Consider the following 21216-nt stretch of genomic DNA (forward strand, 5'->3'; position numbering starts at 1 on the left):
CCCAGGTAGCCAGGGCCATCAGCTACTGGGGTTTGGTGGTTTCCCTGCGGCTGGCGTTTCTCAGGACAGGACCTTGCATAGTGTCCGCTTCCGCCATAATAGAGACAAAGATTCCCCTCCCGACGCCGCGACTTCTCTGCGGGGGAGAGGCGTGGCCGCACTGCCCCAAGCTGCATAGGTTCCTCCAATGACTTAGCTGGGCCCGTGGGGCTGCTGGTCGACACTGGGGCCAAGAACTGGAGGTGCCGGCGGTCCCGAGCCTGACGCCGGTCCTCTAGCCGATCGTCAATCTGTAGACTCCATTGGATAAGGGTGTCTAGCGTGGTGGGGCGTTCCATCGTGGCCAGCTGGTCCAGTACCTCATCTGAAAGCCCCTCGAGATACTGGTCCCGGAGAGCCGAGTCGTTCCAGGTCAAGTCCTGTGCCAGCAGCCGGAATTCTGTGGTGTATGCGGCCACCGTGGACTTGCCCTGTCTCAACCGTCGAATCGCCCGGTTGGCTTGACTCCCTTTCTGGGGGTTGCCGAACGCGGCCTCCAAACGATTGCAAAACCCCGTATAGTCTGCCAGCAAGGGGGAGTCTTGCCTGAGTAGCGGCAACGCCCACTTGGCCACCTGGTCCTTTAACAAACTAATCAAAAAGTGCACCTTGGTGCGGTCGTCAGGAAAGTTCCGGGCTCGCCCCTGAATATATAGCTTGGCCTGGGCCAGGAACATAGGAAAGCTGGCCGGGGCTCCATCAAATTTCTCAGGCAAAGCCACTGGGTACTTGCCAGGAGTCGGGGCGTCGGCCCCAGGAGTCGGTAGGGCTTCTAAGCGTTGCTGAAGTGCCACGACCGCGTCACTGAGCTGCTGCATGGTGTGAGTCAAGGCCTGGTTCTCCTGGGCCAAAGTCACCAGTGCAGCCGCCTGGTCCTCCATGGCCTCTGGCTCTTCCCGAACGCACCCCTACGAAGGGGGAGTGCGGGTGTGGCGGGAGCAAACTGTGCTGGTCCCGGGGGTAAGGTACCGTGAGTGTAGCAGAGTCCACACGAAGAGGGGCGAGGTCTGATGCAGAGAGTCGGGCGGGGAACAGGAACACTGGAACAGGAGGCTGAGCAGGTAACAGGAACACCGGATGGTCGGGAACAGGAGGCCGAGCAGGGAACAGGAGTACTGGATAGTCAGGAACAGGAAGCCGAGCAGGGAACAGGAGTACCGGATAGTCAGGAACAGGAGGCCGAGCAGGGATCAGGAACACAGGAAGGTCCGAAGCCAACAACGACGTTGCTCCCGCAACCTGGGGCCGGGATGACTGGGCTTTTATCCTCTTCTAAGGTCAGGGGCGGTCCCGACCCCCAGGAGCCCCGCCTACTCTGGCCTTAAGGCGAGCACTCCTCCTGGGGGCAACTAGTTCCCTTCGCCTCTCTGCCCTAAGCCTCTGCAGATCAGGAGAGGCCGAAGGGTTACTGGGCCCTGGAAGAGGCTCACCTGTGGCCACTGAGTCATCAGGCCCCTCTGGGGCCAGGAGGACTTCACCTGGGGCCAGCTCCTGCTGCACTGCCACAGGTGCAGGCTCTTCAGCCTCTAGGCCTTGCCCCAGTTCAGCCGGCCCTGGAGGCGGGGACTCCTGTGCAGGCTGGGATTCCTCTGTTTCATCCTCCGAATCGGAATCCCAGGCCATCACACCGAGCCATTTTGGTTAACAGGTCTACCACAACCATGATGGCTGTTTTCCCTCTGGACTTTGGCAGATCAGTCATGAAATCTATTGCCACTGCTTCCCATGGTCTTTCAGGTGTGGGTAGCGGTTCTAATAACCCTGCCGGTGCCCGCCTCTCCCCCTTGGCTCGCTGGCATTGGTCACACCCTCTCACATACTCCCGCACATCTTCCCTGACTTTGGGCCACCAAAATTCCCTGGTAACCAGCCACATGGTTTTGTGTTGCCCAAAATGCCCTGCTGTGGGGCTATCGTGCAGCTGCTTGAGTACCTTCTCCCTCAAATCACCTTCAGGTATATATAACGCTCCCTTGTAATACAACGCCCCGTTTCTCTCCTCAAAACCCCCGGGTTTATCTCCCTCCCTCCTGAGACCCCTGAGTTTGTCCTGGGCGTATTCATCATTCTCCGTTCCCTCTACCAGTTCCCTTTGCCCCACCAATGCCGCCCCACACACCCAGCGGTCCTCTGGAATGACATGTCTTTCTTCGGGTGCTCCCTCCCCCTCCAAATATTCAGGTTTGCGTGAGAGAGCGTCCGCCCTAACGTTCTCTGGGCCTGGCACGTAACAAATCTCAAAGTTAAATTTGGAGAACTCCTGGGCCCATCTCAACTGCCGTTGGTTGAGCACTCGTGCCGTTCTCCAATACTCTAGGTTCTTGTGGTCAGTGCACACTTGCACCTTATGTTGTGCGCCAATTAGCAGGTGCCTCCATCTCCGGAAAGCCTCATGAATAGCAAGAAGTTCTCGGTCGTACACCGTGTAGTTCCTCTCGGATTTGTTCAGCTTTCGCGAAAAAAAGGCACACGGTCTCCACTCTGACTCCTCCTTCCCTGGCTGCAGAAGAAGCACCGCCCCTATGGCTCTGTCTGATGCGTCTGTTTCGACTCTCATCTTTTTTTGTAAATCCACATGCAGAAGTTGTTCTTCAGAGGCGAAGGCCCTTTTCAGTTCCTCAAAAGCTCGCTCCGCCTCCTCAGTCCAAACAAATTTCTTCTTACTGCTGAGACAGTCCGTAATGGGCGCCGTCAGGTGGGCAAAGTTTCGGATGAACTTACGATAAAAGTTCCCAAACCCTAGGAACCTCTGCACATCCTTCTTGGTTTTGGGTGTTTTCCATTCCAGCACTGCCTGGACCTTGCCGGCATCCATGGCCAATCCCTTGTCTGACAGGCGGTACCCCAGGAACTCCACCTCCTTGGTATGAAACTGACACTTCTCCAGTTTTACCCACAGCCGGTTGGCTTGCAGCCTGCTCAACACTTCTCTGACGTCTCTCACATGCTGCTCTTCATTCTCAGAATACACCAACACGTCATCTAGGAAGGCCACACAATTCTTGTAAAGCAAAGGCCCCAGTACGTGGTTCATAAACGATTGAAAGCACGCCGAGCCTGCTTGTAAGCCAAATGGCATCACGAGATATTCAAACGCCCCCAAAGGGGTGAACATGGTGGTTTTCCATTCATCCCCTTTCCTTATACGTATCAGGTTGTACGCCCCCCTTAGGTCCAGCTTTGTAAAAATCTTTCCCTTCCGCACCCTGGTCAAAATGTCGTCAATCCTGGGCATAGGGAAAGCCAAGGGTTCTGACACTGCGTTTAACCCCCTAAAGTCACACACAAGTCTCGGCTTGTCCGTGTTTTTTTTATCCACAAAAAACACTGGGCTACCTCCCACTGCTCTGGACTCTCTGATGAAGCCTCTCTTCAGGTTCTTGTCAATGAATTCTCTTAGCTCCTGCATTTCTCTGTCTGACATGGCATACAACTTGCCTACAGGAAGCTGTGCCCCAGGGAGTAAATTGATTTGACAGTCAAAGGGTCTATGCGGGGGTAGTTGGTCAGCTTCCTTCTCACTGAACACGTCGCTGAGATCTGCGTATTGTGGTGGTACCTTCACTTTCTCCATTACTTCCGTCCCTGCTAGGGTGGCTTGGGCCCCTGCTGAACCCTTTCCCCCTTTGCAGTGTTCTAAGCAATGTGCTGAACCAAAGGAAACCACTCTCTGATGCCAGCCCACCAGCGGATCATGTAACGCTAGCCAGCTCATCCCCAAAATAATAGGAGCTCCTCCCAAGGTGGCCACATTAAACGCTATCAGTTCTGTGTGCCTTGCCACCTTCATTATCATTGGGACAGTCTGCAAGCTGACCTCTCCTCCCAACAACTCCCTGCCATCGATCGTGGTCACCTGCAGGGGGTTGCTTAAAGGGATAGTCTGTATCTGGTGTTCAGCTGCAAACTCTTTGTTCATGAAATTGCAGGAGCTGCCTGAGTCCAACAGCGCCTTTATCTTTAGGGGGTATCCGTTTTGCAGCTCTAGTGACACTTCTATCACTAGGGCAGGTTTAGGAGGTTGTGGCGTGGGCACTCTCACTGCTCTTTGGCCTGGCTGCTGTGCCCCGACGTTGGCAACCAGGCGTTGGCTTTTACTTGCTCCGGTTTTTCCTCCTCTCTTCCCTCAACAGCTCCCACCATCCCTTGCCATTCCTTCCTCTGGGGGCAGACTCTGGCAAAGTGACCTGGCTGTTGGCAGAGATAGCATTTCCGGGCGCCTTTTCCCTCCTTCTTTCCCCCCTCACTGGGCTTTGAAACTGCGCGCGCGCGCGCTGTTCCGATTTCCATCGGCTCTGCCGGCGGGAAAGTTGTCTCTGGAATGTCTGGAATGCGGAACTCCTTCCACCGTTCCCCCTTCCCTTCCTGCCTCTCCAAGGCTCTCGCCTCCTGGTGCGCTCCTATGGTCAGCGCAGATTTGGTCAGCTGATCCATAGAATCCGCCCTAGGACCCCGGGAAAGTTCGTCTTTCACAGCCGAAGCAAGGCCTTCTTCAAATAGCATTTGAATGGGTGCCGCCGATAAGTCCCACCCCAATCTGTGAACCAGCATGGTGAACTCAGTCCAGTACTCACGGACAGATCGGCTTCCCTGCTTGCAAGCCATTAGCTGTCTGCGCACCACTCCCTGCTCAATATCGCTGGAAAACATGAGATCCATTGCACGAAAGAACTTCATGGTGTCCTTTAGGACGTCATTATGTGTTGCCATCAGGGGTCTAACCCAGTCCCTCGCCCCCCTTTCAAGATGCCCAATCACAAAAGCCACTCGCGATTCCTCGTCAGGGAATTCATCAAACTGCACATTGAGGGCATATTGCATCTCTGTTCTAAAGGCATGGTAGTCCTTGGGGTCCCCCCCAAACTTCTGCACCAATCCTGGTACCTTTCTGGTGAACTGGGTGGCTCCCCCCTTCTTGTCTGCATCCTGAGCCCTTCTCTCCTCAAGCCTCGCCGTCTGCAGCGCCAGTTGGATTTCCAACGCTCGGTACCTTTCTTCCAAGCTTGGACCCGCTCCAACTCCTGCTTCTCCGGTTCCGGCTGGGTCGCTCATGATGCCTTCTCCTGCACAGGCAGCTTACAAAGACTGTCGGAATGCTGTGATGGGATGATGAGCTGCTTGTGCGTAAAATCGTAGTCCCTCAGAGTTTGTGCAACTCCACAAACCTCTGTCTGTGACAGAGCTCCTCAGACATGTCTGCTCTAGTCGCTTGCAGATTCCGACAGTGGCTGTTTTCGGAAGCGCCTCCAGCATAAAAGCTCCTTAACGGAAACACGTCTTCGGGACTCGCGGCGTGACAGTTTCCGGCGAGGAGTGGGTCTCCCTATGGGAGCTTCAGACACTTCCCCACTGTTCTCGCTGGACGTGTCCCTGAGCCCTCCCTCTTGCTCGCTTTCCCTCAGAGATCCACCTCTCCCCCTGCTGGTTCCTGCTTTAGCTGCTGAGTCTCTCTCAGCCTCCGTGAGACTTTCCTCCAGAGACCCGCCTCTCCCCCTGCTGGTCCCTGCTTCAGCTGTTGAGTCCCTCCCAGCCTCCGTGAGCCCTTTCCCCACCTGTTCCTCCGATGGCAGTTCCCTGACAGGAAGTTTGGTTTAACTATGTTGTATGTTTTATGTCTGTATTTTTGTATTGTATTGTTTTTTGTTTTGTGTGACTTTGTACTTTTTTTGTCTTTTACTGTGAAAATTTAATAAAATATCTTAAAAAAAGAAAAAATAAAGAATAAATCAAAACAGGAATTTGTTTCAAAATGGGAGGTTTTCAAAGATTATCTGAAAAATAAATATAGTAGTTTAAATTCTGTTGCAGCATTCGAGGAACTTCAGTAATACTTGCAAGGTAGATATAAGAAATTAGATTTATTGAGAATAAGTTTAATTATGATAAAAGTGTGTATTGGCAAAAAGTAATATGAATTTGAAATATGGAATAGACGGGAGGTTGAGTCTTTAGTGTTAAGACCAATAGATGTTTTATTGTTTGCTAAGAAAATTATGTGTCTATGGTTATTTTTGTAATTTGTGTGTAATTTGGTATTTGTGTTTTTTTTCTTGTTGTATAAATAAAAAACTTAAAACAAATATATAGTTGGAGGCAGTAATGCTTCTGAATATCAGTTGCTGATCCCCCCCCCTTCTATAAGCCTGAGAGGCAAATAAGGGGCAAAACCTGATAGAGACTCTGTTGCTGTTGGTGCTGGGGGAACTGGCCTCAATAGCTCTTGACGCAAGAGCCTGGCTGCTGGATCAGGCCAATATCCTGTTCTCACAGTGGCCACCAGGTGCTTATGGGAAGCCCTCAAGCTCCTGAGCACAGCAGCTGTCTTCACTCCATTTTCCAGTTGGTGGAGGTAGAATATAGCCCCCAGGGTTGGTATTTGCCCACGGCTTTCAAGAAAGAGTTAAGATGCATAATAATAGGATGTGTCCTTAGGGTCAGGGACCTCCAGTTACCTCAGCCTATCCTAAGTTTTTATCCTAGGACCCCTCCAGACATCCTTTTATTGTGCATTCACAATAATTTGTGCCTGTGATGGTATTGGGACAGCTGCATGCAGTCCTGCTTTCAATACTATTTGTGCCTCAAAAGGTTTGGGCAGATACACTGCTTCATTTCCAATTGGTAAGTGTCCTGTACCTTCCTGCTTTTATACCACAGATCTTCCAGGATGTGGTTATTTCACGCCACTTTTGCTGCACTACAGTGGAAGCGTGCCCCTCCCGGTAGCAGTCATGCTGGGGAAGCATCACAGAACATTTGACAAAGCAGACGGGGGTATGGATGGGTCAGTATGAATCTACCACTAATACACTGTTGTGCCAATGACACATTGCGGATGTACCCACAGAAAACCCCACCAGTCTGGAAGGGTCCATAGTTTGTGTGCTTTTTCTTTGATCAAGTTATTATATTTAATGATTCTGTCAACTGTATGATTTAAATTCCTGGTTTACTCACCTGGCTCTAGGACGAGTTCTTGCCCCTGACATATTCTAATAGCAGGCATGTCAGTCCCTATCTAACAAGTAGAGTCGTCTTCCCCAAGCTGGTACCCTCCAGATGTACCCTCCTAGGTCTCACCCTCCCACTTCTGCCTGACAAAACTACCAAGGTCTAGAACAGAACTAATTCAGTTACTAATTCAGACGGGGAGGTCCTGACGTGCGCCGGGTCATGGGCAGCAGCATCGGCAAACAGTACCTCCCCGTCTTACTCTTATCACATTTGTGGATCTGGCTTTTCTCTGGCTGTGTGCAGGAAGCTCTCCAGTTTTCTCACACATTCTTCTTTGTAACTGAATTAGTTCTGTTCTAGAACTTGGTGGTAGTTTTGGCAGGCAGAAGTGGGAGAGTGAGACCTCCTAGGTCAGTTGCTTTTCATTGTCTCTGTTCCAAGGCAGCCGGAGACGGAGGCGACTGACTCCCAACTACCCCGAGCTGGGGGGGGGGGGGAGCTGCACGGCTTTGCCGGCAAAGCCAAGCAACTCCCTGCCTGCCTCCTTCAGCCGGGACTCAGGAGCGGGGACAGCGGTGCGGCAGCGCCCCCCAGGTACCCCGAGCTGTCGGGGGAAGAGGGGAGCTGTGCGGCTTTGCCGGCAAAGCCAATCAGTCTGTAGGCTCCCCTGCCTGCCTCCTCTAGCCGGGAGCAGAAGTGACAGTGCAGGCGCTGCCAGTCGGCAGGCGGGGCGCAGAATGGCATCTCCCTAATGATGTCACCCGGGGCGGCCTGCCCCCCCAGCCCCCCCTTCCAACACCCCTGGGAACACTTTTGGGAGTCCTCTTTCTTGCAGACTAGGGGGTGGGTTTTGGGCACTTGGCAGCTGAAGGCCAGCAGCTTGCATAACCTTTTCAACCTAGTGCAGAATAAGGAGAAGGAACATCTCCACCCCCATCTTACTTATTGTTTCATTTGCTTTTCCTTTGTTATTACATTGACTCCCCATTTTTCCTGTTAGGCTCTCAAGAGTGGTTTACGTTACTCTCCCTTCCTCATCCCATCCTCACAACAGCTCTGGAGGCAGTGAGCACCCCAGGTCACCCCTTGAGCTCCTTGGGTGAGGGGGATTTGAGCCTGGTTCTCCCACTCCTGGGCCAGCAGTCCAACTCCCATTGCAAACACTTTGGGGCCCATGAGCACATCTGCAAACCTGAGAAATTGAGGTGGGTCCTTCGTGGGATAAATGGCGCCAAATTTCGCCCAACATTGCAGGGGGTATCCTGCCCCCACCTGGCCAGGCCGACCTGCCCCCCCCCCCCGCTGCCTTTCCTTTGTGAAAGGGATGTGCAGGGCAAAGATGCCCCTTGAAGCAATCTTGAGAACAGTTACAGAGATCTTTCAGTACTTCAGACCCTTATCTCCCCCCCCCCGATGGTTTTCAGTAGTCTGCCCATCCTCTGTTCTCCACCTGTCTCTACTCCGTTTCTTAGAATAAGAAGAATCGGAATAAGTTCTGCCATCTGACTAACCTTTATTAATGCCCAGCAAAGAAAGCCCATTCCCTCATATGTTTTATTTGTGGTCAAGGGCCATTAACTCTTTCATTTGTATAGTTGTAAATTCTTAGAATGTATTTTGTATAGGCAACCACTTAGTTATATCTGTACTTGTTATTTGTATTTGATTCCTTTGCTATAGCTTGCAGCTGAAACAAATGTGTATGACTAAATAGTTCACTAACAGGTTCTTTAATGTATGTTTTGTTTAGTGTTATACATGTCAGGAAAAAGCAGCAATGCAAAAGCCAGCTGCAAGTTGCTGGAATGCAAAACAGGATGTTGATGTGTGGGACTGTACTAGTGGAAAAAGGGGCAGTCTATTCTCTGTACTGAGCACCGGATGTTAGCTCAGAGTGTCATCTGACCTGTACTGGAAGTACAGGGGTGGAGTTTCTGACTCTACTGCTGGAGACCGGAGAGTGCAGACACGTTTCTCTGTACTGCTGCAATGACAGGAATAAAGCGATGTAAATAGATTTCTGTCTGACTCTTTCCCCCTCCCTGAGGGAACCAGGGAGGAGAGTGTGTGTCCCCCTCACGCTGAGTGGGATCGCAGATTGTGACCTTGCCTGTATCCTGCCAGGAGACGCAGAAGGGGAGGTCAACAAGGATCTCAAGCCGAATGCCTGGAGTGAGGCCAGTTACCTCTGACTGCGGCCTGAGAACCTGACAATACATTTTATATTTTCTGGAAAATTCTCAATAAAAAATATTTACAAAAACCATTGTGTTTTATCACATGCAACGGTCCTGAACTTTTGTTCACAACAGTTCAGAATGTGCAACTTTTGAGAATGTTTTGCCCAATACATTTCTTGAAATTATTTTGTAGCGTTTATTTCTATGGAGCATGGCTTCATTGAATCTGGCATAAATTTAACATAAAGTATACCCCTTATGAGCTATCTATGACCCTGATGCAAGCTCCTACCTAAGACATGACCTGGGAGGAATAATTAGCATCCGGACTCCGATAGTTGCAGAAAAGATCAGCATGCTAATCTGTGTGTTTCCCAGCAAAATTTAATTATCACTCTCCAATAAGCAGGAACCAGACTTGGCATGGATAATTAACTTCCTTTAAAGGTATAGATAATGATGTGGACTTAACAAAACTAAGTTCATGTCCTCTTTAATTCAAATCTATCTGGCCAAACACAAAATGGTAAACTTGGAGGAATAAACAACAGTTCAAAGGACCTTAGTGTTACCTTATTCACTCACTCAGGAGGGTCCCTCTCACCTCCATAGAGTTTTAGTTGGCTTCAAATGATACTTAAACCCTAGATTTTCTATAGAGATGAAACAGGTGGAGAAAAGGGACCCAAAACAGATCAAAGGTAGAGCCAGCCCAAGACATCCAATGTAGGCCAGCAAATTGTGCCCTCACCTCCCTCTGTTGCCCATACTTCTTCCTGTCCCCAACACACACCGCTGCAATTTCTCCAATTAGGCTGACACTCACTATTCCTCCTCTTCCACTCATCACACTATACCTCAAAATAAGGTACCCTACAAAACTACCATTGTAGAGCAACTGAGCAAGATTCCACCATACCAGTGCTGTCGTGGCAAAAACTTAAAATTGGTTCACTTTTTGCCTCGCAAGGCAAAGCAGCAGCACTCCTAGGCAGCAGCTGCTGGTGGCTGATGTAGATGATTGTGGGCAATGGAATGTACCCCCATGAAGCTCTCAGGAGTCCAACCTTGTTCCAAGAAGAGCTTTATTCCTGTTGCAGTCTTGGATGGTACATAATGCAGTCCTCTTACAATACCAGTATCCAGGAATCACGATCACATCAGTTCACGCAAGTGGAATCACATACAGAGGGGAAGCCTGGGAGGAAAGTCAGTTATACCTCTAAGAGCTATGGACATATTAGTCAACTCCCCACCACTTGAGATGCTGACTCATACTTCAGGAGTCAGCAGACCTACCTAATGCAGAGTGTCAACTGCTTGATAATTAGAACACTTTGTATGAATGCCAACAGCTGCCAGCCTCTCTCTTGGCACTTTGACCAATCTGGAACTCATGTATATTAATGTTTGTCCTTATAATGCAAGAGAAAGGCATCCACCCACCTATGGCTGCACGATACCCAGCAGGCAGACGGAATGAAATCTGGGTCTGGGAGTCACAGAAGGTCATAGAATCATAGAATCATAGAGTTGGAATAGACCACAAGGGCCATCGAGTCCAATCCCCTGCCAAGCAGGAAACACCATCAGAGCACTCCTGACATATGGTTGTCAAGCCTCTGCTTAAAGACCTCCAAAGTAGGAGACTCCACCACACTCCTTGGCAGCAAATTCCACTGTCGAACAGCTCTTACTGTCAGGAAGTTCTTCCTAATGTTTAGGTGGAATCTTCTTTCTTGTAGTTTGGATCCATTGCTCCGTGTCCGCTTCTCTGGAGCAGCAGAAAACAACCTTTCTCCCTCCTCTATGTGACATCCTTTTATATATTTGAACATGGCTATCATATCACCCCTTAACCTCCTCTTCTCCAAGCTAAACATGCCCAGCTCCCTTAGCCGTTCCTCATAAGGCATTGTTTCCAGGCCTTTGACCATTTTGGTTGCCCTCCTCTGGACACGTTCCAGTTTGTCAGTGTCCTTCTTGAATTGTGGTGCCCAGAACTGGACACAGTACTCCAGGTGAGGTCTGACCAGAGCAGAATACAGTGGCACTATTACTTCCCTTGATCTAGATGCTCTACTCCTATTGATGCAGCCCAGAATTGCATTGGCTTTTTTAGCTGCTGCGTCACACTGTTGGCTCATGTCAAGTTTGTGGTCAACCAAGACTCCTAGGTAGTGGAGTGCACACAATCCCCTGCCCATCCCATTCACCACCTAAAGAAAAACTCACCTGGCCTTTCAGGGTCAGCCCTGATCCAAGTGGCAAGTTGGAGCACTTCCAGAGAAGTAAACACTTCTGATGCTTTTAGGAAAGCAACTACGTTGGAAAGTGGAATGCTGAATTGATGTAGCTAGGGGTGTACTGTTTAGAACTCGGGGTCAGCCAAATAAAATGACAAGCAGTAGGGCAGATGAAAGGGAGTTAGAAAATTGTATTGAGGATGGGTCTATGTATCAACAGTGTGCCCAAGAATAACAAAAGTGATGCTCCATAGTCCAAAATAATATGAATTCCAGTTGCTTGATGCAAGGGGAAGCTGTTTGTGCCCTGCCTGTGGGCTCCTAGAAGAATTTGACTAGCCTTTGTGTCAGGATCCCATCCAGCCTGAACCCAGGAGACTTGTCTTTGGAGAAAGATGCTTGGACTGCCAGGGAGAAGTGTGCTCCAGGTGAAGGCCTCAAGGAACCCACCGTGGTCCAAAGGGAACCTGAAGAGCCCCATCTCAGTGATGGCTCACCGGGGCCCCCAAGAATCTCCCCCAATCCCATTCTGAGCCCTTGCCTTCTTCTCCAGGGAGGATTAAAGTGCATTCTTATGCACTTTAACCCATCTTGCATGTTTTTTGAGGCTTGCACTGCAATGCTACACTCGCCGACTTAGAAGCAAGTTGCATTGAGATGAATGGCGCTTACACCCCAGCAAATGGGTCCAGGGCTAATACTGCAATCAGTTAAGCATATCTCGTTTTCTCTTTCATTAGCTTTCGGACAATCTGTGGCTTATGAATATTAATTTTAGAAAATATATGTCTGTGTATAGTAAAAAATAGGAAGATGCTGCAACATGCCAATTTGGGCAGACGTGAAGGGAAATCTTCTAAAAATAATTCACAGCATGGTCCCTAAAGGCTTGAGCACCATCTGGAGACATTTGGAAAAGAAGCAGCTTGGTGATGTAGGAGGTACCGAGTCAGAATCAACATCAAAGAAAATTACATTTCTAATACTGCAGGGATGAAATTTCAAAGAGCCTCATATAGATTTTGAGCTCTTTTAAAAAAAAGTAATTAACCCAAGTGGCCTAATTGCATTGCTGAGGTACAGTCAAGATTTTGAGATCATGCTGCATGTGAAATGAGAGTGAAGATACAATGGGCATTATCTAGGCCAGTGTTTCCCAACCTTTTTTGGGCAAAGGCACACTTGTTTGATGAAAAAAATCTCGAGGCACACCACCATTACAGCCCTGTGACGTCAGCGCGCAGCGTCACGCCGGGAGGGACGCACGAAAGTGTAAGTTTCAATTTTTTCCCCTCCCCCTTGCCGGGGAACCTCCAAGCTTTGGGGGTGGGGGGGGAGGAGGCAGCAAAGCGAGGCAGGAAGGAGAGCGCAGCTTGGCTGGGTGAGCTTTGGCAGGGGCAGGGAATGAGAGCCGCGAGGCGGGCGCTGCGGACGGAGGCGCTGCCCGCCGAGCTCACAGGCAGCCAGGCAGGCAGACGGCGAGAGCCCCGCGCTGGGCGGCCTCTCCTCGCCGCCGCCGCCCCGCCTCTCGCCGCCCGACTCGCCCGCCTCCCTCCAGGCAACATCTCGCGGCACACCAGGCAACATCTCGCGGCACACTAGTGTGCCGCGGAACAGTGGTTGGGAAACACTGATCTAGGCAAGTGAAGTGCTCTTAATCCCATAGATTTATTCAGGAGAGTTGAGCACATACTTAATCCTGAGCCCACTAAATAGGAAAGTACCAAGGAATTTGATGGAACTTACTTCTGTGGCTGCCTGAGAAAACATTAACAAGATCCAAAAAAGATGAGATAGGGCCATAACTCAGCATCTTAAAAAGCAGAGACATCACCTTGCCAACAAAGGTCCGTATAGTTAAAGGTATGGTTTTCCCAGTATGGAAGTGAGAGCTGGACCATAAAGAAGGCTGATCGCTGAAGAATTGATGCTCTTGAATTATGGTGCTAGAGGAGACTCTTGAGAGTCCCATGGACTGCAAGAAGATCAAACCTCTCCATTCTGAAGGAAATCAGCCCTGAGTGCTCACTGGAAGGACAGATCCTGAAGCTAAGGCTCCAATACTTTGGCCACCTCATGAGAAGAGAAGACTCCCTGGAAAAGACCCTGATGTTGGGAAAGATGGAGGGCACAAGGAGAAGGGGATGACAGAGGACAAGATGGTGGGACTGTGTTCTCGAAGCTACAAACATGAGTCTGACTAAACTGCGGGAGGCAGTAGAAGACAGGAGTGCCTGGCGTGCTCTGGTCCAGGGGGTCACAAAGAGTCGGACACGACTAAATGACTAAACAACAACAAAGGGCCATAACTCCGTGGTAAGGCATCTGCTTTGCGTGCAGAAGGTCCCAGATTCAATCCCTGGGGGAGGCTCCTACCTGAAATCCTGCAGAGCTACTGCCAGTTCTGAGCTAGATGGACCAATGGTCTGACTTGATTTAAAGTAGCTCCCTATGTTCCTATGCACACCTCTTCCACTGAAAGTCTATGGGGCTAAACACCAACGAGCCATATACACACACACACTGAAGCAGATTTCTGCATATGTATCTCTAGCTGGCTAACAAACTGTGTGTGCAGTCAATGGGTGTCATGCATGTGCCGGGCGCCATGCCCCCACAGGCAGCGCGTCACGCCCCCAGAACGCGCACCACGCCCCTGCGATGTGCATCACGCCCCTGGGGCACGCATCACACCTCCAGGGGGCACCAGCCATGCCCCCTCCTGCTCTCTGCCCCCAATAGCAGAACAGGCAGCTTCGCCACTGTGCATGGGGCCTTTTGCAAAAAGCATTTACCATTCCCAGTTCAGATGGGCTATCATGGCCCCATTGTTTCCATCAGGATCTTGCATGGTTTGGCTGCCCCAGATAGAGGAGAAGTGTATTTGTGTATTTTGCATTAGCAAAAATCAGTCAATCAGTACATAAAAAAGAAAAGCAGTCAGAGTTTCCTGCTTAAAGTTTAACATTGTATTTACTATACCACACTGGACACTGACTCGCTGTGCATCCTTGAGCAAGTTGTTTAGACCTCCAGCCTCAATTCATCCCCTGCAAAATGGAAGCAATAGAGGTATTTTGGGACTACAAAAGAAAGAGCAATTATCCACTGTAAATATAGTGAATCCCTTGGCCCCGACTCTGATATCTTTCCCCGCCAAAGGGCATATACGTTTTTATTTTCTTGTAGTTGATCTGTTTTATTTGGATGCTGGATTTATACAGTTGCTGTTTTTAGCTCATTTAAATAAATCTTAGGCCAGTGGTTCTGGATGATGGGAGTTGCAATCCAACCACATCTGACGGGTCCTACATTGGCAACCCCAGAACTAAAGGGTTTGCTGCATGGAAATAAGTGGGACTCCCTTCCCAGTAAACAAGCACAGGAACGTGCCTTAAAGTTTGCAACTCGAATTATGTAAATATTCCTCTGAATCTCAAGTTTGGCATCAGAACATGGAGGCAGTCTCCACACAGGTGGGCAGGTTTAGAAAATTTTTATCTGACAACATTCCCCCCCAGTACATATTTATTTCCTCTTCTCGGAGTGCTGCATGTACAATAACATAATATAACATTGGCAAGGTCTGATAGATGAGAAGATTAAAGGAGCTAAGACTTCTCAGTGGAGCTATAAAAAGCTTAGTGATACATTGGAATTGCAGATTTCTTGGAACATGATGCTAATACAGATCTAAAGATAAAGTCCAAAACCTGTGAAGATAATACCAAAAGAAGTAGATTCAAAGCTCAGTATGAGGATTATAATAATGTGTCGTTGTTGTGTTTTTTAAAGAAAATTGCAATATGTTATACGGGCACAATTACCTCTTTCATTAGGATGGGAAGAGATGCCCTGTGTCTTGCACCCAATAAATTTTGGGAATTCAGTACCATAAGATGTGGCGCTGACACCAAGCACCCCTAAAGTGCCCCCAATGCTGTGTTTGCTGTCCAGCGGGACTGGTGGCGTGAAAGGAAGGGAGACCAGGTTGGGCAGACGGTGGTGCCAACATTTTAAAGCAATATCCTACCAGTTTAAACAATCCTGGCTTCCCCCACAGGATCCTGGGAACTGTAGTTTGCTAAGGAAGTTGAGAGTTATTTGGAGACACCTATTGCCCTCACAAACTTCCAGTTCCAGAATGGATTAACATTCAATTCCTCTTTCCAATAAACTCTAGTCATTGTAACTTCCGGGATAGCGCGATCGACTAATGGCGGATTCCCTCTGAGCTCTGGAGGGAATCGGCTCCGCAGGATCGGGTCTTGCCGCTGCGGTGACGCGGGGACCCTTAAAAATCACAGGCGGTGAAGCCTGTGAACCTGGTGACTCGGCGGGCACCATTTGTGCCCCCCCGACCCAGGAAGGAGCCTTTTTAAAGGCTTCGGAACGGGAGACGGGGTGAGTGGCGTGGTGCTGTGAGTCGACTGCTTCTCCTACGGAGTGAAGCCGCATGCCATGGTCGGAGAGCGCTGACTTCTTCTTGTGAACAATTGGACTTTAAAGTAGCAACCCGTGAGTAGTATGGAAATTGGATTTCTAAAGGAAAAAAAATTTTTTAATTAGGCACGATCGGGGAAGGCGTAAACAGGAAGTCCGTCTCCCCGTCCTATAAATAATCTAAAGCAAGGACTAACTAACTAAGGTCGAGAGGATTTTTTCCTCCTTATTGGGCAAAAGATATTAATTTCACAATTTGGCAGTTTAAGTAATTTTTACTGGAGAATAAGAGTTAATTTTTGGAGCTGAAGTGTCACCCCCCCCCCCGGACCCGGGAATGATCTGCGAGAAAGCCTGCTGGAGAGATAGTGAAGAGCTTGACAGCTGTCAAATTAGCTGTCAAGACGGAAAAAGCGAACTTCGTTTTCTGTCTCTGCTGGTTATATTTGTTACAATTTGGTTATACTTTGTTGAAAATAAGGAAGAACTGATACAAACTAACTTGATTTTTGGATTTGAACTGGAAGGAATACTAAGTAACCAAAATCCCTCTAGAGGGGGTTTTGGGACATTACAAGAATGGCTGAAGGAGGGAAAACTCAAGCTAACTTGGACAGAATTTTCTTTCTCTTGGGAAAGTTACAAGGCCAAATTGATGTTTTGGCTACTAACGTTGCAACCCTGGATTTAACAGTAAACAAGTGCATTGAATTTGATAAGGATTTGATCCGGGAAGTTCATGCAGCTGGACAAGAGGAGAAAGTTGAGAACTTTGAGAGTGTGGAGAAAGAGACACATGTTGTTTTTGAGGAAAGGGAAGGAGGAGATGTGGTGTTGCAGATGACAAAGGAGAGCCAGAGTCCTGACATGATGGCTACAAAGGAAAACAAGAATTGGATGATAAAAATCTGGTCCAAATTGGAGACTGAAGAATGGAGAGATCTCTATATGTGGAGATCTGAAGATCTAAGGATTACAAATTTGATCAAGGTGAAAGCTGGAGCTTTGGGAGCATTTGGACTTGAAAGGTGCAAGAAACAAGATTTGGGCTCCACTTTTAAGTATGGTGGTCTGGCTGGAGGAAGCATTGTCCCCATCGGATTAGAGCATCTCCGAGATCTGGTGTTTAATATTAAGGACTATCAAAAAAAACCGGCAGAGAGGAACTGAGAGACAATTAAGGGCCTCGGATGTGAGATCTCCAGGCTGATAGCAGATTAAGACTGATGGACATTTGTTGGGGATTGAAACCGGGAAAGGGGATGGGGTGGGGTTTGGGGATCCAAAGGGTGTATAATTATAATTTATCTTTTTCTTTTTATTCTGTTTTGTTATCAGTATGAAAAGTGGGGAATTCGTGGAAGGGAATTTGGGTCGACTTTAGAAAAAAGGATTTAAGAATGTGTACTGAGGTATAAATTTTGAGGTTTATAAGGTAAAATTGGTTTTTTAAAATGAATTAAGTATAAAAAGGTTAAAAACTGGGGATAAGAACTTGTTGAATTTACAATTTGAATTGGAATATAAGAAGGGGAGGTGCGCGGGGAAGTCAGGGAAATATGTTATAGAAAATAAGGATTGCAAACTGTATATGTTTTTAATTTTTCTTTTCGTTTTTTCTTTTTGCCTTTTTTTAAAATGGAAAATTCTTAATAAATATTTATTTTTTTAAAAAATAAACTCTAGTCATTGTACTTCCTGGAACATAACCTCTGCATCAATTGTGGGCTTATTGTATTAGAGCAGCCTTTCTCCACGTTAGGTCCCCACATGTTGTTGGACTACAGCTCCCATCATCCCTGACCACTGGTGCTGCTAGCTAGGGCCAGGCTAGTCCAATGCAGAGAAACAGGGCTGGACTGTGGGAAAATGATTGCTTGTACATGAGAGCATGAGCAAAGTTCTTATTGTTGCAGGGTGATTTCATTGCTAGAAGCATCCTTGGAGCATGAACAGCGCGTGAACAGCTCGTGCTGTCCTATATGATTGGCTAACGTAGCATGGCCTGATGCTCGCATAGTCTAGTGCGAATGTCCTTATCTGCTGGCTAGAACAAATTGCTTGGCTTGTATTTTGTATCTTTCTGATTTCACACAATAAAAGCTGTGCTGCATTAGCCCTAGGTGCAGCGATATTTCGGAACCTATCATGGTGTGAGACTGATTTTTCTTTGGATGTCGAGCTGCAACTCGACAATTGGTGCCCCGTGTGAGGCCTTCGGACTTCACGTTGTTTTTCATTATTCAGCACTCACCAACACGTCGTTCATCCACGTAGTGGATCCCTGGTGAGTGCTCCCGTGTGATTTCTTTCGGACTTCATGCTATTTTACAACGTTCAGCCTCACCTCGCCCGGCAGGGCTGCAGACGCGTCGTTCATCCACGTAGTGGATCCCTGGTGAGAGCTCCCGTGTGAATGTGATTCTGGACTACGTTACGGACTTATCAGCACTTATCTCCGCCCGGACAGGGCAAAAGGCGCCTCCCTCATCCTCCTAAGGATCCCTCCGGTAAGTGCTCCCTGCTCTTTTTGCAACTCTTGCAATCATGGGAAAGTCTCTCTCTGCACCACAGAAATTTTTTTTTAAAGACCTTAAATTCCTTTTGGCCAGTAACAACCTTGCTGTTCGGAAAGCTGACCTTAAGTCCCTTATAAAAGCCCTGGACACTCACTGTCCCTGGTTCCCCCAGGACGGAAATTGGGAGTTAGACGATTGGAAAAAAATTGGACACTTCTTTCAAAATCATCCTCAGATTGATGTCAAGGTTTTGCATGCCTGGTGTAACGTCTACAAAGCTATGTCGTGCTTAACTCCTTCAAACATTCTTCTGGCTGCTGCAACAGCTTCTTCGCCCGCCCTCCCGGCTCCCGCTTTGCCTGCCTCAAACCTACCTCCTAAACCGCCGGACATTTTCCCTTCGGCTCCTCCTGTCACTCCCCTGCATTCTTCACATTCAGCACCCCCCGCTCTTCCACCTCCTGCGCCCAAGGCCTCTGGCACCGCTTCTACTACTCCTCTCCAAGAATCTCTCCGTGCCGCTGCCCCATTGTTGGGTTTTGATTGTACAACTCCTAATCTCTTTCCTGTGATTGCTCCTGCCGCGCCAGGGGGAGGCCCAGCCCGGCACGAACAGTTTGATTTGAGATTCATAAAGGAACTGTATTCCTCTGTCAAGGACAATGGCTTGCAATCTCCTTACACCCTGGGCTTGTTTGGCACTATTTTTCAACAAAATTTGATACCAGAGGATGTTAAGCTGTTGGCCCGCACTGTAATGCAGCCTCATCAAATGATTTTGTTTATACAAGCTTGGCACTGGGCCTGCCAACGTCGTGCTGATGGGATTCGGAATAATCTTAATAATGTTGCATTGGCTAATCATCAGGCTGCTTTGGCTGCTGCCGCTGCTGGTGCCGCCCCACCCCCAGCCCCCGTCATGTTAACCCAAGCTGATGTCCTCGATGGGTTAACGGGAGGAGGCAATTTTCTTACTATTGCCCAACAGCTAACTCTCGATCCTCAATATTGGGAGGCCACCACGGCTGCTGCCCAAGAGGCTTTGGCCTCTGTCCCTGATGACAAAACTGAGCGCGATGGCCGATGGGGGAGCGTTAGACAAGGCCCTACAGAGCCCTATGGACAATTTGTCGATCGCTTGTATAACACCCTTAAACGGCAAGTTCTGGACGTAGCAGCCCAGGAAGTGATAGTACGCCAGCTTGCATTTGATAATGCTAATGAGGACTGTAAACAAGTTCTTCGCCCTCTGATGACAACTCCCAATATAGCCATTGCAGATATGCTTAAAGCCTGCCAATCGGTGGGGACTGAGATGCATAAAGCTCGCTTGCTAGCCGCAGCTCTATCCTCCACTGTGTCCAAAAATCCTGCAAAGGATAAAACCTGCTTTGGATGTGGCAAAGTGGGCCATTTTCGTGCACAGTGCAGATCTAATACAGAGCAATGTCGTCCTAGCAAAAAATGCCCCATTTGCAAAAAAGGTTTCCACTGGGCCAATCAGTGTCGCTCCGCCACGCCTCAGCAGAACCAGCAAAATCAGCCGACGGGAAACCGGCAGTCGGGCCCACCCCGGGCCCAGGCTCAACAATAGGGGATCCAGCGCATTCTCCAGCCATCCCACCTCCGGCCTTGCCTCGCCTCCTTTTAATTCAGGACTTATACCTGCCAGTCCCCTATGTACCACACCAAGTCAGGGTGTCAATAGGGGCTGGTTTTTCTTCTTCAGCACAGTGCCTTGTTTTTCCACTGTCAGAGGTTTTGCAGCAAGGGATTCACCTCGTTCCAGATGTTTTACATGGATTACAACAAAATGACCCCTATGTGACTGTATTCTCTGATCGCCAGGCACGTTTGCAATCAGGTTCTCCTATAGCAAAACTCATATGCGTCCCAAGGCCAACCCAGGACCATGACCCCCTTGTTGCTGCTACCTTCCCAGTCACAGAGAAGCGTCCAAAGATCCAGATGACCCTTGGGGGTCGCACAATTGAAGGGGTTTTGGACACGGGGGCAGACTGTTCTGTGATTGCTATCAAGGATTGGCCCTCCGCCTGGCCACTTGAGCCAGCTTCTTCTGTTATTGGCGTTGGTGGCGCTGCAGCTGCCCAGCGCAGCAGGAACCCTATTTTGATTCAAGGCTCGCAAGGCTTTGAAATGACTATCTTACCACTGGTTCTGGACATTCCCGTCTCCCTTTGGGGGCGAGATCTGCTGGCCGCAGCGGAAACTACAATTTCTACAAATTTATGCTGAGGGCTGCCCCTGCCATGCCCCGGACTGCGCTTTCTCTCTGCTGGACCACAGACACCCCCGTATGGGTGGATCAGTGGCCTTTGCCTAGACAGAAGCTTGCAGTGGCAGCCCAGTTAATTGCGGAACAACTTGAACTGGGGCATATTGAACCTTCCACCAGCCCATGGAACACACCCATCTTTGTCATCAGAAAAAAGGCATCTGGACAATACCGTCTTTTGCACGATTTAAGAAGGGTTAACAACCAATTGCACCCTATGGGGACCTTGCAACCTGGCATCCTAAATCCCAACATGTTGCCACAAGACCATCAGCTTGCAGTCATCGATCTCAAGGACTGTTTTTTTTCTATCCCTTTGGCACCACAAGACAGACAGCGTTTTGCATTCACCTTGCCGGTCCTGAACAACTCCAAACCAACCAAGCGCTTTCAATGGACGGTTCTCCCACAAGGTATGAAAAATTCTCCGACCTTATGCCAGTATTTTGTGGATAAGGCGCTTCAACCATTCCGTGAGCGCCACCTAGCGGTCATCTGTTGTCATTACATGGATGATATTTTAATTTCATCATCACACA

At 48.9% G+C, this 21216-nt stretch overlaps 1 long non-coding RNA gene across 1 annotated transcript; it reads right to left on the bottom strand.

The window, feature by feature from the left end:
- Positions 1-10241: 10241 nt before the first annotated feature.
- Positions 10242-14475, bottom strand: LOC308586631. Its single transcript, XR_014007982.1, has 2 exons — positions 14422-14475; positions 10242-10371 (listed from the first exon to the last, which is right to left on the bottom strand). It is a non-coding gene; the product is annotated as an uncharacterized lncRNA (long non-coding RNA).
- Between the last annotated feature and the right edge of the window lie 6741 nt (positions 14476-21216).

The sequence above is a fragment of the Podarcis bocagei genome, assembly GCF_964188305.1.
Source record: "Podarcis bocagei genome assembly, chromosome: 5".
NCBI lineage: Eukaryota > Metazoa > Chordata > Lepidosauria > Squamata > Lacertidae > Podarcis > Podarcis bocagei.